The sequence below is a fragment of the Lycorma delicatula genome, chromosome 13, assembly GCF_047948215.1.
Source record: "Lycorma delicatula isolate Av1 chromosome 13, ASM4794821v1, whole genome shotgun sequence".
Classification (NCBI taxonomy): domain Eukaryota; kingdom Metazoa; phylum Arthropoda; class Insecta; order Hemiptera; family Fulgoridae; genus Lycorma; species Lycorma delicatula.
The window spans coordinates 4,689,614-4,712,404 of NC_134467.1; positions in this window are offsets into that span (position 1 = coordinate 4,689,614).

Below are 22,791 nucleotides of genomic sequence, written 5' to 3' on the forward strand. Positions count from 1 at the left end.
TCGGCAGGAATCTTAAGAAATTATTTTCCATTGTGAAAATAATGTTGAAAGAGTTTTTTTAAGCTTTGCATAATCCAGCATTTGTTGAAATAATAATATGTTGCTTGGTCAAAACTGGCAGTACTATATGTATTACTAACATTATCTATTTCATTAAATCTGAATGTTTCATTAAGCTTGTAGTTTGTTAGAACAAATATCGTTTGTTATTTGGAAAGTAATTCCGATAAAATTCTATAATCCCATTTTTAGTATTAAAACTGTAGTCGATAAACACAGTTGAAAGAAATTGGCTAAATTAGAATTTTATCTGCCGAAAAGATTTAATACACCCTGAATTCTTGTTTATGAGCGGTTCAGTAATTTATAATTTTCTTTTTTTAATTGCAAATTCAATAATAATCAATAAAAGATATTTATGTTTTTTAACAGATATTTAGTTTTTTCTTTATATGTACATAATGTAATTATTGAATTTATGATATATTATTAAGGTTTATTTTCTTTTTCTATATTAACGGTTGTAAATTTTTAGTTCATCGTATGCAATGGTGCATTAAAACATTAGTGATTTATTGTAAAATGAATAAATCAGTCGGGATAAATTTTTTAAGTTTAAAAGTCATTTTATTATGTCAGATATAAATTTTATATTAGATAATTTATTAAATAAAATTAATCAAGAAAACCATCGGTTTATATGTTTATAAATTACTGTTGACGTTCAGCGTATTGATTTGCATTATTCTGGAGTTTTATTTAGTTATATAAACTGTTGCTTTTTCCTTTTTAAATATTATTAAAGGTTACAGTTTAGTTGCAAAACGTTTTTTTTTAAGTATGTCAATCTATTTATATATATATATATATGTCTCCCCATCTCCTATATATTATTATAAAATTTATAAGTAAATAATAATGAGTAAGTAGCATTTGGATTTTCCGGTCAGAATGGCCCTTTCACCTGTTCAGTTATTTATTTATATCGCATCATGTTATTTTAATATCATAACTGCGATATTTGGCAATGATAAGAAGAATAATAATGATGATGATGGTGATGATAACTGATGTTGAAGAATGACGATTCAATATTTACAAGCTATACTTTGCATAAAGTTAATGGAAATTTTCTTAGTTTGAAAACATGTTTTTTGTTTTTTTATTTACATAGCATGAAAAATAATATATATTTTTTTAATTATTGATTTTGAAATTGTATTTTTATAATTTTTTTGGCGTGATGAAATGAGTTTATGATTTGATATAAAGTAATTAATAAGGTTATTATTATATTTGATAATACAATTCAATTTTGTTTTAAATTGTGTACATAAAGGAATTTGTTATAACATTCCAGTTGTTATAAAAAAAATACAATAATAATAAGGAATTGTTTTTGTTTATGTATAAATATATATTTCATATCTGTCTTGTCTTAAAAAATTATTAGTTATGTTATTAGAAATTGTATAATACTTCATATTTTTAATCGAGGTAATGTAGCAGTGAGGTAATACATGAGATGCATGAATATATGAAAGCGGTTGAGATAGTTCATCGCACGTCTAACCTTACCTCCATTATAAAATTACTGCAATATTATTTCTCAGTTGTTATTTTGTTGAAAAAAAAAATATATATATATATATATATACTTCATCAGTAAATAATAAAAATATTCTCAAAAACAACGATTGTGTTTTAGTAAATAATGATATAATTGTTGATGAGAGGTGAACTGTATATGTTGTGAATTCAAAACAGTTGTAAACAGAAAAAAATATTTAAATATAAAACGGCAAGAGTAGAACTTCACTGCTCATCTTTTATAGATGTACCTATAATAAAGAGAAAAAAAAATTATTATATGTATATTATAAAGTGCATCGTGAATTATTGTTTTTGTAAAGAGGAGATCCATTTCAAAGATGGACTTCTTTATTCCCCCTCCTCAATTTTTTATTTTGATATATCCCTATTGAGACCTTTTCATGTCATTATAATAATTTACTGATTATAGTTCAAAATGAATGAAGTTTAAAAATTTGAATTAAATATATTATGTTTACAAAGATATTTAAAAACATTGTAATATTTATAAAAGAAATAAATAATTTGTATTTGTTTTAAATAAATAGACGCAAAGTGGTATTTACAGTTTAATTGTTGGAAAAATTAATAAGTCGTTCTAATCGCTTAATATCGGTTTAAATAATAAAGTAGACTATTTTAAAAGTTTAATAAAACTTATTTAGAAAATGCAAATTATAAAAGATTCACTATAAACATAAAAAAGTTTGATTTCAAGTTGTCCCTATCAACTTCTATGTCGATAGACATAAATCCAGTAATGTTTATGTGTGATACATAAAGAAAAAGAAGTATTGTAGCACATTGTTTGTTTCATCAGTGATTCCACGCGCTGATTTATTATACCGTCTGTACTTCAAAATTGTAAAACAATACAAATTAAACAGTTCACTGATGCATTATAAATAGTATTTAATATTCAATTACTATAATTATGAATAATACTATTAATAATGAAAAAGTATTAATTATAAATCAGTCGTTCCTGGGTTATTTATTAAAAAAAACTGAATTATCCAACAGATTTATTTCCTTTAAAAGAAATTTCCAATAATTTTTTTATAATTGATTTAATTGTTTTTAATTTTTTTAATATAAAGGAATCGAGGGAAAAGGTTGAACTTTTTTATTATAAATGGAAAATTTACCACGAGCTAGGTTTGTTTCTTAATAATATGCTTTTCTAAACTATTATTTACAACTTGATGATAAGTAATCGTCGCTGTGAAGTAACACCGACTACAAAATATTATTCTAAACATACACTACGTGAAAAGTTAAGTACATTCTTCTAAACTCATTGAATTGTATTTACCGTCGTACAATCGATGAACGCTTTAAAGAAGTTAAAATAAACATTTATTACTGTATTTATATGAACGTTTTAGGTTATTACAGAAATTAGTATTTATTAAAATTAAATATATTTTTGCTTGCTAGTAGATATATCCATCTGTTGGACCGGGAGAGTTAAAATGTACTGTTTGTCCAAAAACTTCTTGTAAAATAAATTCTGTTAAATATACATTTAAAAAATTTTTTAATAACTAACGGGAAAAACTACATTGTGTTTGGCACATCTATACAATAGATGTAGCCGTTTGGCCTATTATAGGAATATTAAAAGTATCACGTACTCAACACGCCTCCTTATACTATTATAAACCAAATTTTTTACATTAAACAATTCTTAAATTCCTATATTTTTCAAACAGCTTTACACAAACGCTTTGTAAATATAACGGTAATATTATCTTCAGTTTCAAGTTTAATCAAATCAATAACTCCTTTTTCATAATTTTCAATCGCATAACAACATTGCACTTCTATGTGTTTTGAGTTTTTTGTGAAATTTCTGTACTTTGCCATCGCTAATGCCCCAGAATTGTCTTTAAATATTTTTACAGTCTCTTTTAACTTTTACTTTAAAAGTTTCCTTTAACATATCAATTACAAAATTAATATCGGTTACTGCCTCTGATAGAGTCATGTATTCAGCAAATGTCAAAGACTCGGTCACAGAATTTTGCTTATGAGATTTCTAGTAAATTACATTATTAAATAATCTAATTACGTAACCTCTAGTTGACTTTCCATCGACATTATATCAATCGTATTTACTTTTTCATTCTTATTGTAGATTAATTTTAGATCTTTAGTTTTGAATAATACTTCAAAATTCTAAGAGAATACTTAATAATGAATATCATTGTATCCGCTTTGGAATGTTGATAAATAATTAACACTAAAAGCTATATCAGGTTTAGTTTTCCTGTATTTATATATAATAACTTTCCAATTAAATTTCTGTATTTAATACTTTCATCAATTTCAGTCGCTTTATCTAATTTTAAATTCGTTTCCATTGATGTATTATAATGTTTTGCATTCTCCAGATTATATTTTCTAGCTAAAGAATCAATATATTTTTCTTGACTTAAAAGTCATACTTCCATAACTTAATATTTATAACAATATTATTATTTTTGTTACCCGTATCTTTCATATTAAAACTTCTAGGTAACTCATCAATCTTTTCTTTATTTTGACATCAAAATAACAAGAACACAGTTTTTTTACATCCATTTGCTCAATTTTTAAATTTATTTGACAACGATATGACAACAAAATTTTCAAAGTTTGGTTTTTTGCAACTGGTGAATATATATCATCAGTTGTTCTTTTGTTGAAAACCCCTTACTACTAATCTAGCGTTATAACTATCATCTGATTTTCTGGTATATGCCCATTTTACATCCAAAACTTTCTTATTATTTACATTCTCAACTAATTTCCAGGTTTTGTTTTTCTTTAAACATTGAATTTCTCTATCTATTATTTTCATCCAGAAATCTTTTTCATTTCTATCCTTCACCTCCTCAAATGTATTGCGAGTATCAGCTCTACAATAATTAGCATAAATATTTATATTATAAACATAATAATCATCAAATCTTTTTGGAGATTTTCTTGTTCTTTCAGATCTGCACAATACATTTTCATTTTTAGATTCAGATTTTTCAATACTTTGGTTTTCATCTGTACTTTTAAAGCTATCATTCAACGATTCATTATCTGAATTATCACTATGTTCTCTATCAGAACTTTCACTATATATAGATTGATTATCATCGTTTAATCCTATACATTTTTCATTCTTTTCAATAATTTTATCATTTCTAGCAACTATAATTCTACTATTTATGAGTACTTTTTACAACCTACTTCTGTATAACCTAACAAAATTCCAGTATCTGCCTTTTTATCCAATTTGGATTTTCTTTTTTGTTCTGGAATTCTTACAAAAACATTACTTCCATATAAATGTAAATTTGAAACATCTGGTTTCTTTCCAAAAAATATTTTATATGGTGTTTTTGTTTCTATTGCGTTAGCTAAAGTACGATTTTTTAAATAAGCAGCAATGATAAATTCATAATTGCTCTATTAAACCTTTCTGCTGTTCCATTTCATTCATGTACATAAACGGGGCAATTATTAATAATTATTCCTTTTTCTTTAGCAAAATTATAGATTTTACTATTCAGATATTCCTTGCTACTATCGCATCTTAAAAATTTAATTCTCTTAACAGTTGTATTTTCTGTTACATTTACAAATTCAATCAAACAATTGCAGACTTCTTTCGATTTCATTATATATCCTTTTAACTATTTTACTATAATCATCGATAAATGATATGAAATATTTTTTCCTTTATATCCTGTTGTACTAAAAGGTCGACAAACATCTGTGCATACAATTTCCAATATATCTCCTGCTTTACTCTATTATTTTTAAACGATTTGTTATTTATCTTTCCAATGCAAATCTTACATTTCATAAATTTATTTTATAACTCATTAGGAATTCCTTTTAATAATTGATTTTTGCATAAAATATTCAAGTATTTAAAAAAATATTATTTAGAATTTGCACGGCGAAGTAATCTATGCCATTTTTCCTTTTTACTTGTATTTTCAACTTTTCTATTAGCAATATTCACATATGATTCCTTTGATTTTTTTAAAATTAAAACTATAATTTTATTATTGTTATTCAAAATTTTAGTTGTTGCTCCTTTGAAAATAACTGAAATAATATTGTTCTCAGTTATTTTATTACAACTTATTAAATTCAAATGCATATTTTTTACATAAAAAAAAAACATTTTTCATTTCAACTTTATGTAGTTTACCGTAGACATTAAAATTTAATACATTCACAAAGAAATAGTTCTATACTAATAATTTACACATTACCGAACAGCTTCTCAAAATATTAAACATTATGGTAAGAAAAAACTATGATAATGTATCAAAATAATAAAGTGAATACATTTGTTAGGTTATGACACTACTCATTTATGTTCTTTATTCTGGCTACAGCAACTAAATTTTCTCGTAACCACACTCTGCTACCGTGTTGAGGTTCGAGTTTTAGCCAATGAATCAGAAGACTTCAAAATATGTTGAATTATATTTATACATATTCAAGAAGAAAAAAATTAATGGCCTTGAATGCTCAAATTTATATAATGATTTGCAGTAATTAATGTATAAAAATTATTAGTTTCAAATCTTTTTTTGATATCCATTTTATATCGCTCCTTTTTTTCTCACTTTTATACATATATGATGTATAAAATAAAAAAAAAGAATCTTGGAAAAGTTCATGTTTGATTATGATTTCCTCATTTTTTTTTTTGAAGTGTTTTTCAGTTTTGGAAAATTGGGCATTATTTTTCTGCAAAGTGTAGAGGTTGTACACCCAAATAATAGTTATACATATAATATACTTATTTATATATATAATGTGCATATTACACAGTGAAACCTCCATAATCTGGAAAATGACAAAAAAATGTATATAGTGCAGTTTTCATAAAATTTTTGTCGTTATGTAAACAAAACCAAACATCATGTATTCTTCTACTGTTTGCAATATATATTTTTATTTATTACTGTTATAAAGATATATAAATATATTATATAAAAATAGTGATGGCATTTGCTAGGATTTAAGGAAATATTGCGTACCAGTTTGATAAAAATCAGTTGTGTCTTGTTGAAATCAGGATATAATGTTATATTATTTATTATACATTCAAATTAAATATGTGCGGTTTACAAAGGTGTTTTAATAATTTAATTGAGAAACTCCTTGATCTTGCATAGTAACAAATAAACTTGCTTAGAAGCGGTGTATAATTTATAATAAAAAACAATGAAAATTATTGTTTTGGTTACTGTCTTGTCACCTCTTATAAATGTTCACAGGCACTTTATTGTACAAGGTAAATGTATACAAATTAATTATACAATAAAAAAGGATGCTTTTTACATTGGATTAATGTAATATCATAGTCTTTTTTGTAAATAAATTTTCTAGATAATATAAACAGAATAAAAGATAAATGTGCTACTTGTTAAGACGCTTGTTCTTTCTGGGGATAAATGATTGCAGATAATCAACATTAAATTAGCACAGCTACAATCTGGAATTACAAAAAGGGAATATTTTTCGTTTGCCTGTTTATTCCACTGAAACCAACAGAACTTGCCGATATTATATTCTCTTTTTGTTAGTCGTAATACATCTATTCTAACAATTTCGCTCAAATCTCCAATAACTGTAGGAGAAGCTAACGATTTAAATCTATAATTGTTGCGGTCTACAATTGCATTCGATCGAGGCAAGCTCTCTTTTGTGGAATTTAATGGTTGTCGGTTTGAAAGCCCGTAGATTCATAAATTTTAAATTGATTAATTACAACAATTTAACACTAGTAATCTTAAATTTGAGTGCAATTGCACATCAAGATGACTTACGTTAATGAGATCGCTTTGTAGCTAAGGTAATGATGCATTTCTTTGTTACTAATAAATTACCGAACATTTACAAAAATTTTAAAGTATTGATTCTGTTAATAAATTGTTGATTTCAAAGATGATTGCTGTCATTGTAGGTAGGATATTGCCAAATCCAGATGCTGGCGTAAAAAGGTTTTACTTTAAAAACTTTTTCATCTAGATTCAGTTAAAAAACAATAGGATTGAATTCATATATTTATATAAATAAATGATATTTATTACTTGCCTTGATATAATTTTAAGTTGAGTCGACTTATAACTAAAAATTATTTTTAAAAAATTACAAAAAATGTAGGTTTCATTGTGGAATATATTTTACAAATACCAATTTGTATATTAGTGTATTTACATGTGTATTTTTCTGTATTATTATATATTGCATGCGTGTGTATGTTTAAGGATTATACATGAATTTCATTAGTACATATGATTTCACAAATATACGGTTAATATTACCTTAATGTATTACATAATAATAGTACTATTGCTTTATTCTTAATAATTAGATAGGTGAAATTATATTACACAATTAAGTACTCAAAATATGTATCCTGTCTGCTGTGAACTTTAATTCAGGAGGTTTTATATTGTTTATATTACGTCATTTACATATACATATATATATTTTTAATTTTTTTTAAATGTAAACTTTTATTAAAATTTTGATCCAAATGTAATTTTTTCAGTATTGATTAAAGTAAGATATTGACTTTTATCAGTTGAATTTTTTCTTTTCTAGATGGTAGTGGCATGTTAAAAATATTAATATCGCGGTCCCCGATTTAATAAAATAAAACCAGTTTTGTTTGGATATCTTTAACCTTTTCCAAGTAGAATCAGTCTTTCACAAACTGTATCTGAACTTACAACTTTGTTCATAAAAAAAAGTAGTTTCTAATTACATGTATATTCATTTCTATTACTTGAAATCGTCACGTTATGTTGTGTTTATACAACAGTAACTTTTACAGTGTTATGCAGAACTGTTATATTCCATTATATAATAGTTATTAAATTTGTAATGTTATTTAGAAGAAAAAATCACCTCTGCTCCACCCCTTTTATTTTTTCTGTTCGGCTGTGTAAAAAATTTGATCGTACATTCTCAAGAAGAAAAATGTATACTTTTGGAGACTGCTTAAATTAATTCGCTTGGGAAAGGTTAGGTATTATAAATTTTAATTTTGATTGTTTGGCATTTGCACGGTTTCTTTTCCTTTCCCAAAATACACTCTTTAAATTTCTATTTATGTTCTTGCATAGATTTAAGTTTAGATAAAGTATATTGAATGTTATTTTTCTATACCGTAACGGGGCAGTATGTTCTAATTAATCTTTCTCAGAGGAAAAAACCTGTTTTAGCACCTTCTTTCTTGCATACTGAATTCACTAATAGCATTTTCCTATATGTGTTCAGTATCTGTGTATTTTACCTACATGTTTTCACAAAGAATATATTTTTATCTTCAGTAAATTCTATTCTAAATTGTACATTTCACTTAGCTGTTCTCTCATACTTAGACACACACACACAATGTTGAAATATCTGAATCTGTTTTTATATCCCATGCACTATAATTTGGGAACAGAGGGAGAACTATTGTTTAGTTTCTTATGTTATCATTCTTTGCCTGTGACTACTGTGAATTCACCATTGCGATCACAACTTTTTCTGCATCTTTCTTCTCTTAACTCCCTCCAAATGATACCTTAATTTTAATATTATATACCTATGAATACCTCCCTCTACTCTTCTATAATTACTTAATTTCATTAAATTTGTTTGATAGATTGTTGATTTTTTTTTTCTTAATTAAAGTAATTTTTTTCAAACGTAAATGCCATTTCAAAAAATATAGTATTTAATATTTCAGATGGTATATCATGTGCAGATTCCACTACAATAATTATAATTTTAAAATAAAGATTATTAATTTTTTGGGGGATATTATACCATTTTTTTTTTTTTAACTGTTACTGAAAATTTATCTTTGAATAAAAAACACTGTATTTTTCACTATAAAGCACTTAGTATTGTGTACTCAAATTTTTCAAAGAAGAAAAAAATTTGTGATAATGATATTTTAGGCTTGTGGAAGGAAATTGTCTTTGAGTTAATTAATTTAATACGATTTGTGTATTTAACTGGTAATTTATTTTGAAGTATATAATACTTTAATTAAAAAACTTGTTACTGATTACACAAAAAATTATTTAATTTGATGTGTTTTTGTAAAGCTACAACCGCATTGAAAACAAAATATATTTGTCATGTTTAGAAATATTGTTTAATTAACAATAACAAGGGTTTGTTTCGTGTTTCAGCTGTGCTGTACTGATACAAGTATTATTGTTTTATTTATATTTATTTTTTTATATCAAAGATTTTAAAAATTTAATAGATTTAATTTTTTAGTCTTTTTTAAGTATTAAATATAAAATATATAGTGCACTTTATATTAAAAAATACAATGTTTTTAAGTTTACAGTTTATTTTATTTATCTATATTTAATATATTATGTACATCATTTACATGTTAATTTTAATCTAGGCAATTTTGTATGTTAATACTGTTAAACATATAAGTGATAATTTTTAATTTATTATTATTTTAACCCTAATTACCTCCGATTTTAATTTTTATCCATTTATTAATTTAATTTTTATGTAATTTTTTTTTACTGCCTTAATAAAATAGATGTCCTAATACTTTTAGTTTTGGTTTTTTTTATTAGGATTACAAAACCGGTTTTTAAAATTTTGTTGTATTAACATTAACACTTTTGCTATCGGCTTCTAAGCAAAATTTATGGTATTTTTATAGCCGCATATGCCACTACTAAGCCTTGGTCGACACTGTACACTGTCTGTCAAAAGTTTAAGGATGCCAAGAAAAATTTAAGTTTTTTTTTAAGTATATTTATTTTAAAATTTTACAAAAAATCAAAAAGAACCATCTTACAGTTAGTAATCAGTGTGTTCTCTATTGGTTCTTTGAAGTCTCTTCACGTGTTCTGGCATTAATTCGATCAGCCTTCTACATTAAACAATGTCTCGCCACAATGCAGTAATATTCTTCTTCAAATCTTCCTTTGATCTGGGCTTCCTCTTGGCCAACTTGACTGCCATAGAGTTCCACAGGTTCTCTATGGGATTAAGGTCCGGTGAGCGTGCTGGCTGTGGTAGCAGTTCAATATCCTTGTCCCTGAACCAGTCTGCAATAAAGCGACTCCTGTAATGGGAAGTGTCTTGCTGGAAAAAATAATTCTTTCTAATCAGCCAAGTCACTGAAAGAACCATTACTTTCTCCGTTATTAGCACATACCCCTGTCTATTGACTGATCGATCAATAATGTATTGTTCTCCAGAGTCTTCATATGTTATGCACCTTCAAATCATTGCTTCATCTCCAGCTTGCAACGGCAATTGTGATACAGGATGGTATAAACTTTTCTGAGTGATCCTAACCTTGCTGTCTTGGATACAGTTCGAATCTACTTGCATCTGAAAAAATATATCTTTGCCAGGCTTCTTTCATCCAACTAAATTTTCGTAATATCACCTCATTTGCCTTTTCTTAGCTTGTTTATTAAGCACAAGATTTCAGCAGCATCTCTCAGATTACGGCGTATCGTTTCAACACTGATGTTAATGTCCAAATTATCCATAACTTTCACTGAAAGATCAGGTAAACTAGATGTACGATTTTATGGTCCGGTCAGTTTTTGTTTTGTTGAGCTTATTAGGGTCTACCCATATGGGAAGCATCAATGGCAGTAGCAATTGTTTTAAATTTTTTTATTGTCTTTTCCATGTAGGTTTTGGACATTCCAAGCCTTTCTGCAATTTGCCTAGCTTAATTCACTCTTCCACTTCACATCGGTATTCATTCACTGACTTTCAGCCCATTTTTAGAGCAAAGAAATTAGTCTAAAACACCCTTATAATAAGATCGACAGCAGACAATGAAAAGTGGTGGGAATCAGCTGTTTAGCCAGTGCTATTAACTCCCCCAGATCTTGATTAAATTGGTACGGCAGTCTGACATTAATATGGCACCAATTATGAACTTGAGTAAAGGTAGAGCAGCATCTTTTTGTGCAAAAAGAACTGTAAAAAAAGTTGCGTTAAGGACCATGACCAAGATTTCACATGCGTTGTACAAAAAATAAGATTGGCCGAAGGTCGCTTTTGTGCAAGCCTATACACATACCAAAGTTTATTTGTCTGGGCGTACCTGTTCTAGAGTAATAATTTTTTTTAAATTAAATTTCGGTTTATATTTTATGCCCTTTTTAAAACAGACAAATTGCAATAAAATCAGTACTACAAAAGATAGAGATGTAGAATTTGTGTTAAAAAAGTACTCATATTAAGGGTTATTGTCTAGCTAGCATCGTATGGTTTAGCAAAATTATAAGAACAGGAAGTAGTGTGTAATTTATAGATATCTTTAAGCTTTAGGCAGATACTGTACTTTTGAAGTTTACCTTCAAAAATATGTTTGTCATACAAAAATAGATGAAATTAAAATTTATAATCACAATTTAGAATATAATTTTTTTTTTATGACTAAACAAGAAAAATCTGTTATATACATTAAGTGTATGAACATGAAGACTTGTTATATGATAGACAGTCGATTGCTGGTGACCAGTTTGCAGCAACCACTAAAACTTTTTTTTTTTAGGTTATATGTGCACAGTTTATTGAGGCAACCAGGATAATATGAGCAATACATAGAGCGATCAGCTACTTATATCGCTTATTTTTCTTCTGGAAAAATATAGTAATTTATACAGATTTTTACAAAATTTAAAAAAATTATCTTCATATTGTATTGTAGAAATATATATTGAGAAATAATTCAATGTTTTTGACATTCTTCTTGTATTTTCTTCTCTTTTTTTTAATTATTTATTAACTACAGCTACTTCCTCATCAGTATCTATTTTGCTGACGTTTATACAAAACTGACAAATTCTAAGATGCCAATTTTACCTCCTGCCAAAATCGGATTGTCTAATTTCAATAAGCATAGATTAAAAATTTGTAATTTTGTTCTTGATATCATTATAAAGATGGTGGATTCAGTGTGTAGACTTGCTTATTACGCTACTCTAAACACTAAAATAAGTTTTGACATTCGGTACATCTTAATGAACATTTAACAACACTGCCATCATCAATTACCATTCTGTGTAGTACTTTTTTTTTTTTACTAAATACAATTGATAAAACAGAATTCTTTGATAAATTAACGAAACCACCCGGCATACAGATAGTAGGCAGCAAAGGTGTTAAATTAATATATATATTTTTTACAATATAACATAATTGTATTATTTCTGTATAGATTGTGGTAAGTCACTTGTGAATAATTCAAAATAATTGGAATTAACAGATTTGTTTAGATATTTAACCCTTGACAGGTGGACTAATGAATATATATACCCTGCTACATTTATTTTATAATATTATATATACACCAGTATATAAGCATGTTTAATTAATAATTTCTTTAGTGACATTTAATGATACTAAGGATAAAATTGGTTGACAGCGGATATTTGTTTTTATCGGAATTAAAATAACTATCTCATTATAGCCTGAGATACATTCTATACTCAGAAAATCCAGTTGGATTTAAATAATTGAATTTTTTTTAAAAATAAATACAGGCAAGTTTCCTTACATAGAAAAATGAACATTTTTATTTATATAATATACTCTACATAACTATCATTGTTTTGAAAACAAATTTTGATGAGTGGCCTCCAATGCTGAAGAACACATAACCCCATAAATAGAAAAAAATAACAATTTTTTAAGAAGTTCATGGTGTATCAGGAAAAAAAACATAAATAAGTTATGTTTGTAATGGCGTTGGTGTTAATGTTCCTAAAAGTAATTAATGTGTTATATCTTTTTCTTATACACTATAACCTTAATAAAAGAAATGTTCATTCTTCCTATGAATGGAAATTTAGGGGCACCTGTATATTATAGATTTTCATTTACAGACCAGTATGAATATTAGTAAATTAATGTACCTGATGAAAAGAGGTGCTTATTCTTATGGTTAATGTGTTTTTATAGAATGTTTAAATTGTGATATTGAATTTGTACAAGGTGGATGCATCAAAAGAGGTATAACTAAAGAAGTTTTTGAGATTTACTTGTTACATACGAGGTGCTACCCAAAAGTTCGGGGAATTTTATCATAAAAATAAAATAGCTTACCATAACTTATAATTTCCATTGTCTCCTTCAAAGTAATCCCCTTGGGCATTGATACAGTGATCCCAGCGTTTTTCCCATGATTCCATGCATCCCTGGAAGTCTGCAGGTGTAAGTGTTCGAAGCACGTTCTGCGTTTCTTCCTGAATCTCCTCAATTGTGTTAAAACGACGGCCTTTCAATTGAAATTTTATTTTTGGAAAGAGAAAAAAGTCGTACGGGGCAAGGTCAGGTGAGTAGGGTGGGTGGAGGATTTTTTGGCTGAATTTTTCAATTGACTACAGACAGCTATGCGATTTTATTTCTGGTCGCTGTTCAACAGTCTCTGTACGAATTTAACAGCAATGCGTCTCATGTTCAAATTGTCCGACAAGATGCGTTGCACGGACCCATATGACATTTGTAAGATTGCACAAACATCACAGATTGTTTGTCTACGATCTGCAACAATAGCCTCTCGCACTTTCGCTATGTTTTCCGGTGTTGGGCTTGTTGATGGTCTTCCTGAACGCTCATCATCATCGACTGTCGTTTGTCCATCTTTGAATCGTTTGTACCGCAAAAACGTTTTACTTGTACTCATAGCATTGTCACCAAATGCTTCCACAAGCATGCGATGGATTTCTGGACCGGTTTTTTAAGCGTGAAGCAAAATTTGATGCAGGTTCTTTGCTCTTTAAAATCTGGCATTTAGAACTTCGCCGAAGGAGTAAAACACAACATTACACAACCGCACGAAAGTCAACAATGCAGCCTCTCACCGTCACGGCTGTTGGAACACTGATACACAAAGAGTACTGTTAGCCACAAGTAGCGGCAGCAGGTTGTACCAGCAATGGTTCGTGCGCAAAATTCAAATTCCCTGAACTTTTGGGTAGCACTTCGTATAATGAAAAAGAGCTCTATTTTAATCTGTGTGAAAGTTGAAAATTATAGATCAATATTTGATTTGCAGATAAGGAATGAATTTGTTGTATGACTTATAAGAGTTGATGATAAAGGTTAAGGAGATGTACACCCAAAAATAAATAAGGTGATTCAGTTAGATTAGTTTTATTGAATATAAGAAAAATTATAAGTGTATAGTTATTTATTAATAAATACAATTAAACCACATAAAATGTAAACCATTCTCAGGCCAGTTTTTTCCAGTATGATTGTAACATTACTTAAATAATGTTGATTGATTTCTTTTAAAAAAGACTAAAATATTTATATGGGAAACAATTCCCTGTAAGCCTACTTATATTAATGTAAAGGGGCTAATGCTGTGTTGAAGGGTTAAATTTAAATTATTAAAAATAATTGTGTAAAATAATAAATATATTATTTTTATTGTACTTAAGATATTTTTATTGTTGTATAGAAAAAAAAACTTGTAATTTGAGCACTTTAAATTAATAACTAGACATACTGTACAAACAGTAGCCTACCAATAAATGTTTTAAAAAAGTTAAAAATATGTTTTTTAATACAATTCCAAAAAAATACTTTCTTTTTTTTATTAAATTTTTATTTTATAATTAACTGTACATTTTACGATGCTTCTCTTACCGATTTGAATATTAAAGTTTTATTTATTTAATTAATACTTGGCATTTATAGACCTAGAAAAGGCATTTGATAACGTAGACTGGAATAAAATGTTCAGCATTTAAAAAAAATTAGGGTTCAAATACAGAGATAGAAGAAGAACAATTGCTAACATTTACAGGGACCAAACAGCAACAGTAATGATTGAAGAACATAAGAAAGGGAGTGCGACAAGGATGTTCCCTATCCCCGTTACTTTTTAATCTTTACATAGAACTAGCAGTTAATGATGTTAAAGAACAATTTAGATTCGGAGTAACAGTACAAGATGAAAAGATAAAGACGCTACGATTTGCTGATGATATTAGTAATTCTAACCAAGAGTAAAAGGGATTTAGAAGAAACTATGAACGGCATGGATGAAGTCCTACGCAAGAACTATCGCATGAAAATAAACAAGAACAAAACGAAAGAAATGAAATGTAGTAGAAATAACAAAGATGGACCGCTGAATGTGAAAATAGAAGGAGAAAACATTATGGAAGTAGAAGAATTTTGTTATTTGGGAAGTACAATTGCTAAAGATGGAAGAAGCAGGAGCGATATAAAATGCCAAATAGCACAGGCGAAAATGAGCCTTCAGTCAGAAATGTAATTTGTATACATCAAAAATTAATTTAAATATCAGGAAAAGATTTTTGAAAGTATATGTTTGGAGTGTCGTTTTATATGGAAGTGAAACTTGGACGATCAGAGTACCTGAGAAGAAAAGATTAGAAGCTGTTCTTCTGTTATAGGAGAATGTTAAAAATCAGATGGGTGGATAAAGTGACAAATGAAGAGGTGTTGCGGCAAATAGATGAAGAAAGAAGCATTTGGAAAAATATAGCTAAACAAAGAGATAGACTTTATAGGCCACATATTAAGGCATCCTGGAATAGTCGCTTTAATATTGGAAGGACAGGTAGAAGGAATAAATTCTGTAGGCAGGCCACGTTTTGAATGCGTAAAACAAATTGTTAGGGATGTAGGATGTAGAATGTATACCGAAATGAAACGACTGGCACTAGACAGGGAATCTTGGAGAGCTGCATCAAGCCAGTCAAATCACTGAAGACAAAAAAAAAGGAATAAATAATTAAATGGAAAACTAAAGTGATCATGACAAAAATGGGGTATCGGGTTTTTGCAAATCTTTGTGTCCGGGTCTAACTAGTTCATCTAGACCAAAAAACATGTATAATCGTATTTATGAGTGTTGTACTGTTTTTGGCCTTATATCTCAAAATTGACCAAACAAATTTTCTTCAAATTTGGCTCAAATTTAATTCTATAAAATTAATTTGTTTCAAAATTTGTTCTGGAGGTAGGGGCTTATCACAAAAAAATTATTTTGATTTTCTTCAGAGGTTCTTTGAAAAAACTTTGCTATACCAAATTTGTTACCTACAAAACAAGTATAAATAAGCCAAAATTTTTTTTTCAAAAATCAACCACCTCTTAAAATTAAAATTTTTTTGGTATTTTATCAGTTATATATAGGACTATCAAAAAGTCTGTACAATTTTTCAAAATCATAAAATCCCAAACCTTAAACATAGAAAGTTTTTTTGAAATTTTCATGTTTTTGGTTTAACCTTTATTTAGGGGTGTTAGATTTAGAAAATACTTTTCTAAAACTTTTTATGTCAATTTGTTAAGCATAACCTATATTAGAACTTTTTTTTTGAAATTTTTATTCCCAATTTCAAAATTTTTTTTTTGTTCAAATACTTAATTTTTATTATAAAGAAAATTTATTTTTTGTCACTTTAAGGAAAAATTTTAATTTAAATAGTTTTGTCTCCTAAAATACACTCCAGACAAAAAAAAGAAGCAATCTTTTTTCATTACTATCATAAACATTATACTTTTATTTTTTTGAATTTATTTATTTTTTTTTTGTTAAGAATTATTTATTAAAAAGATTTTACTAAATTACCTTGCTGAATAAGGAAGCTACGAAAATCTTTTTGTGTATTTTAAATTTTGATGGTTAAATCTTATTTCGGTAATCATTAAACCCTATTGATGTGGGGGTAGAAATTTTTTTACTTATATTTAAAATTTTATTAAGAAAATAAAAAAAAACTTTTAATGATTGAATTACAAAGACTTCCAGAAAGGTTTTACAATGAAAAAAATGTGTAAGTACTTCCCGGCTTTTTATTTAACAAAAAAAAAATTAGATATATTTTAAAAGATAAATAAATATATGTATCTTCAAGTCTCTCATGAAAACAACACATGAAAATATTAATTACATAAAAATTTCATAGCTAATCAAATACATTATTTGATCACATAGTGCAAGAAAATTTGTAAAAATTTATTAATATTATCAATTATAATACCACTGAATGATTTTATGTTTTAGAAATACATCCCAACTCACACTGAAACTATATAATCTTTTCATTTCCACTGTAATTCTTCAAGAACTTCTGGAATTAAAACATTGTAATCTTAAATTGAGAATTGGGAACTTAATATTGAAAAAAGTTTCAAAGATATTGTAAACGTGCAATTTTATGATCAAACACTTTTCTGAAGAATCCATCAAAAGTATATTTTTTTCAGTTTAGTAGGTCCTAGTTTTAACATGTGGTTATGTTTGTGAGATATCTCCAAAATTTGATACTTTTGACAATTGTATACATGTCTGTTATTGAAATATATATTCTTTAAACTACAATTGTCAAAATTTTTACATTGAGTACAATTATCTACCATTCTTAGCTTCATCATAATTAAATTAAACTTTCTGTATTCCCAGCACAGGCAGTTTTGAAAATGAAATATATCCAAAACGCATCGACATGTGAAATAATTACGATGAAATAAAGAAAAGTAAATAATTGTACTCAATATAAAAAGAAATATATATATATATATATATGTATTTGTTCATTGTATCTGAAAGAATAGTAACAAGGATAATTCCTAACCTTTTTTAAGAAAGATGTTGTAGTATATATTTTATTAATAATGATTAGCTCTGAAAATGATAAAGGAAAGAATTTCCATTAAACTGAAAGTAAATCGTTAATATGTTTTAAAATGTAACATTTTTCATCGTTGCTATTATTACTTAATAAAATTATTTTTAAGAAAAATGTGAATTTAAAGTACTTCTTCTATTTGTTAATGAAATTGCTCTGTCACAATTCTGCCAAAATATTTTACTGGGTCCTTTTATACAAAAAGTAAAAGTGAAATTTGTAGGCAATCTTAAAAAGATTAATTGATAATTATGAACTAATAATTAATTGTAATCATATTTTAAAATACGCTTAGGCACTCAGAAGACAGAACATAATTAGTAAGTTTGTAGAAAAATATAATTTGAATGTTGATCATATTCGGCCAGAGTAGATAGTTAAATTCCTGACATCTATATGGATAGAAAAATTATTTATAAGACTAAGTAGTTTAAATGAAAAAAAGCTTCATTCTAAAAAAGAATTATTTCACCTCTCCTCCCAATTAGTAAATTAATATATTTTACAATCTTTTTAACCATCTTCTACACAATGCTGTTACCAGCAACATACTGAGAGAAAAAAATGTAGATTAAATCATTAAACCTACAATACCACCAGATGGTCTACACATACACGACATTGTCAATAAGGTGAAATTATGTAAATGATATGAATAAAACATGTTTAAAAATGGAAGATTTTCCACTAATAAGGGAATATATCCCGACACATTTTTTCAGATTTTATAATTTCCACAGTAAATTACGTTATTAAAAACGATTCCACACTTTGCATAAAAATCTATAAGAAATCTTCTTAGTTAAATCGTAAACGAATAAAATGACAAAAGTAGAAAAAATATATGTTTCAAATAAACAAAAGAAGAAACTTTTTAATGATCAAAAAATATTTATATAAATTCATTGTAGTGTTAAATTTATAGGTTATGTCAATACCTAACTGCCGTTAAATATTCATCAGCTGATACAAAAAGCCTAGCATATGGGCGTGAAATTATCCTTATAATAAAACAAGTGTTACTCGTGAGTAAATATGCAATCGTACATTATACGAAGCGTTAGATAAAATTATTGTAATGATTTTCCCATAGAGGTTAATTATTTCTTTTCATTATTTTTTTCCCTTTCAATATCTATAAAATCGTATATTAAGCGTAAATAGTCAGTAAGTAATGATAAAAAGATAGATTTTGTTGTACAACGAAAAGAAACATTTTTTGAGTAATGTAACATTAGTAAGTAATGAGTTTAAAAAATGCTTAATCTGTTTTGTTGCGTCGAAGTTAAATGTGACAGCTAATTACGACGAGGTTTTATAGATCTAATAAACAGTCATAGTGTCTGCGGTTTCACGTTTTCCTTCCTTGAATTTAAAATAACTGGTTTATAATAAAAGTTGATAACCTCCTACGTACCGATATAAAAAAGTAAATATGAAATAAACTTGTATAACGTTTGTTTATTAATAAATTACAGTTTTTTATCAATTTGAATTAACATTTTTTCCAAGACTGTAAGAAAAGATAATTTAATTTAGTGATGTTTATGCCTATGATGGTTTGCGATGAAAATTATGTAAAAATTAAATTATTAACTACAAACGGAACTAAATGTATTAAATAAAACGCTTTAAAGTTTACGTCATAATGTTTTTAGTTGATTTTTCATCATTTGCCAAAACCTAGTTTTAGTTCTGTCTGATATGAGATTTTTAAAAATTCTATAAATTTATCAGTAACTTAAGACGTACAGTAGTAGTTTTATTTTGATAAAAAATCAACCGATTAATAAATTATTCGCTTTATCTTGACTGTTCCAAGTTCAAAGATATATTAAAAGAATACCATACATATTTTCAATGCCCAAATTTCATATAATTGCTTATTGTAAAGAAAATGTATACAATTTCTGTTAGTCTATTAATTAACCAAATAAACATCATAATCAGTCTGTAGTCTATTTTTAATATAAAGAAACATTTTTTGTCTTCAGTCATTTGACTGGTTTGATGCAGCTCTCCAAGATTCCCTATTTAGTGCTAGTCGTTTCATTTCTGTATACATCCTACATCCCTAACAATTTGTTCTACATATTCCTGCCTACACAGTTTTTTCCTTCTACCTGTCCCTCCAATATTAAAGCGACTATTCCAGGATGCCTTAATATGTGGCCTGTAAGTATGTCTCTTCTTTTCGCTATATTTTTCCAAATGCATCTTTCTTCATTTATTTTCCGCAACACCTCTTCATTTGTCACTTTATCCACCCATCTGATTTTTAACATTTTCCTATAGCACCGCATTTCAAAATCTTTTCATCTCAGATACTCCGATCGTCCAAGTTTCACTTCCATATAAAGCGACACTCCAAACATATACTTTCAAAAATCTTTTCCTGACGTTTAAATTAATTTTTGATGTAAACAAATTATATTTCTGACTGAAGGCTCGTTTCGCCTGTGCTATTCGGCATTTTATATCGCCTGCTTCGTCCATCATTAGTAATTCTACTTCCCAAATAACAAAATTCTTCTACCACCGTAATCTTTTCTCCTCATATTTTCACATTCAGTGGTCCATCTTTGTTATTTGTAGTACATTTCATTACTTTCATTTTATTCTTGTTTATTTTAATGCGGTATTTCTTGCGTAGGACTTCATTCATTGTTTTTTCTACCTCCTATTTTCACATTCAGCGGTCCATCTTTGTTATTTCTACTACATTTCATTACTTTCGTTTTGTTCTTGTTTATTTTCATGATGTAGTTCTTGCGTAGGACTTCATCCATGCCATTTTATTTTTTCTTCTAAATCCTTTTTACTCTTGGTTAGAATTACTATCATCAGCAAATCGTAGCAGCTTTATCTTTTCATCTTGTACTGTTACTGCGGATCTAAATTGTTCTTTAACATCATTAACTGCTAGTTCCACGTAAAGATTAAAAAGTAACGGGGTTAGGGAACATCCTTGTCGGACTCCCTTCTTATTACGGCTTCTTTCTTATGTTCTTCAATTATTACTGTTGCTGTTTGGTTCCGAAACATAAAAAACGTTAAATAGTTCAAAAACTAAATTGTTAATTACGATAAATTTGTAACTAAGTAGAATATTTTACTTAATATATTTGTTATTTAATTTCAGTATGATTTAATGCAACCTTATAACCCAATATATATATAATATACCCAATATATATAACCCAATATATATATATATATATACACACACATCCAATGTTTATTATTTTCGTTCACCAGTAAATAGTTATGTCTAATTCAAATGCTAATAAAACGCTGTTGTTTCGATGTTACGAACCGTACCTTCATACGATTAGATCCTTACCGATTGAAAAATTAAGTTACATTCTACAGGCGGTCTACCCATAGAATTGAATACCTTATGGCGGCAGCAATGCCTCTAAAGACGCGTTACCAGTGATAGCGGTAGTCAAACTACACAAAGCGATACAATTTGTTCTGTTGCGACCACGTTATTACTATGTACCCAAGGTATAGTATAGAGTTCTATTTATTATTTTTCTTCATTTTTTGTAATTACATATCGAACATTTGTTTTGAATTATTCTTTTTATTATAGTTAATTTATGAGCTCAGTATGCTCGATAAATGAAAAAGTTATTTGCATTTATTTATTTATTAAACACAATATTTACTAGTGTCTCTTGTGCCAAGTTTTTTTTTTGGGATACCGTCCGGCGTTGTTCAATTTGACGATCCCACGATTTAGCGGCGAAACAACGGCGTTTTATCGGGATGAATAGAATCAGATTTTCATTAATGTTATTTTTATGTGCTAAATTAAAACAATATTGGTATGTATTGTGTTGTCCCACACTAGTAAAGTATATATTAATTGGTTGCTTTACTTTATTTATCTCAAATTTTCTTATAATTGTGAAAGCTATCAGAGTTACTTTCTCTGAGAGTAATAATGTTTACTATTTAGCCAGCCACTGTGATGAAGGAAAGTGAAGTGTTATTTGTAAAGGTGAATATTTCCTGCATTTCAGTGGGCTTCGGATGTTGTTATGAAACCGCTATATATACGACTAAGTGAAGAAAGCAACAGGAAACTACTTAACGTCTCGTTTCTTTCCTCTAGTAAGCCTGGTCTGGGTACTTACTTATTAACGCCACCGCAGCTACAGCTTTATTTAAAAACAAAGTAGTCGATCGGATTTCGGTGGAAAATGGGCCGATATAGAGTTTAACATAGATTCAAAATAGTCTCTATTAATTTTAATAAATGGTTATTTAAATTTATTTATTTTATAAATATAATTTAACCAAACTTAACCTACGCTCGCCAATCTTGACTAATTAACAGGAGCGTTTTGATTATTTAAATAATAAATAATTGCAATAATTACTGAATTTATTAAATAAATACTCAAAAAATTACGGTGTTAATTAGTCAAGGTTAGCGAGCGTAGGTTAAGTTTGGTTAAATTATATTTATAAAATAAATAAATATAAATAACCATTTATT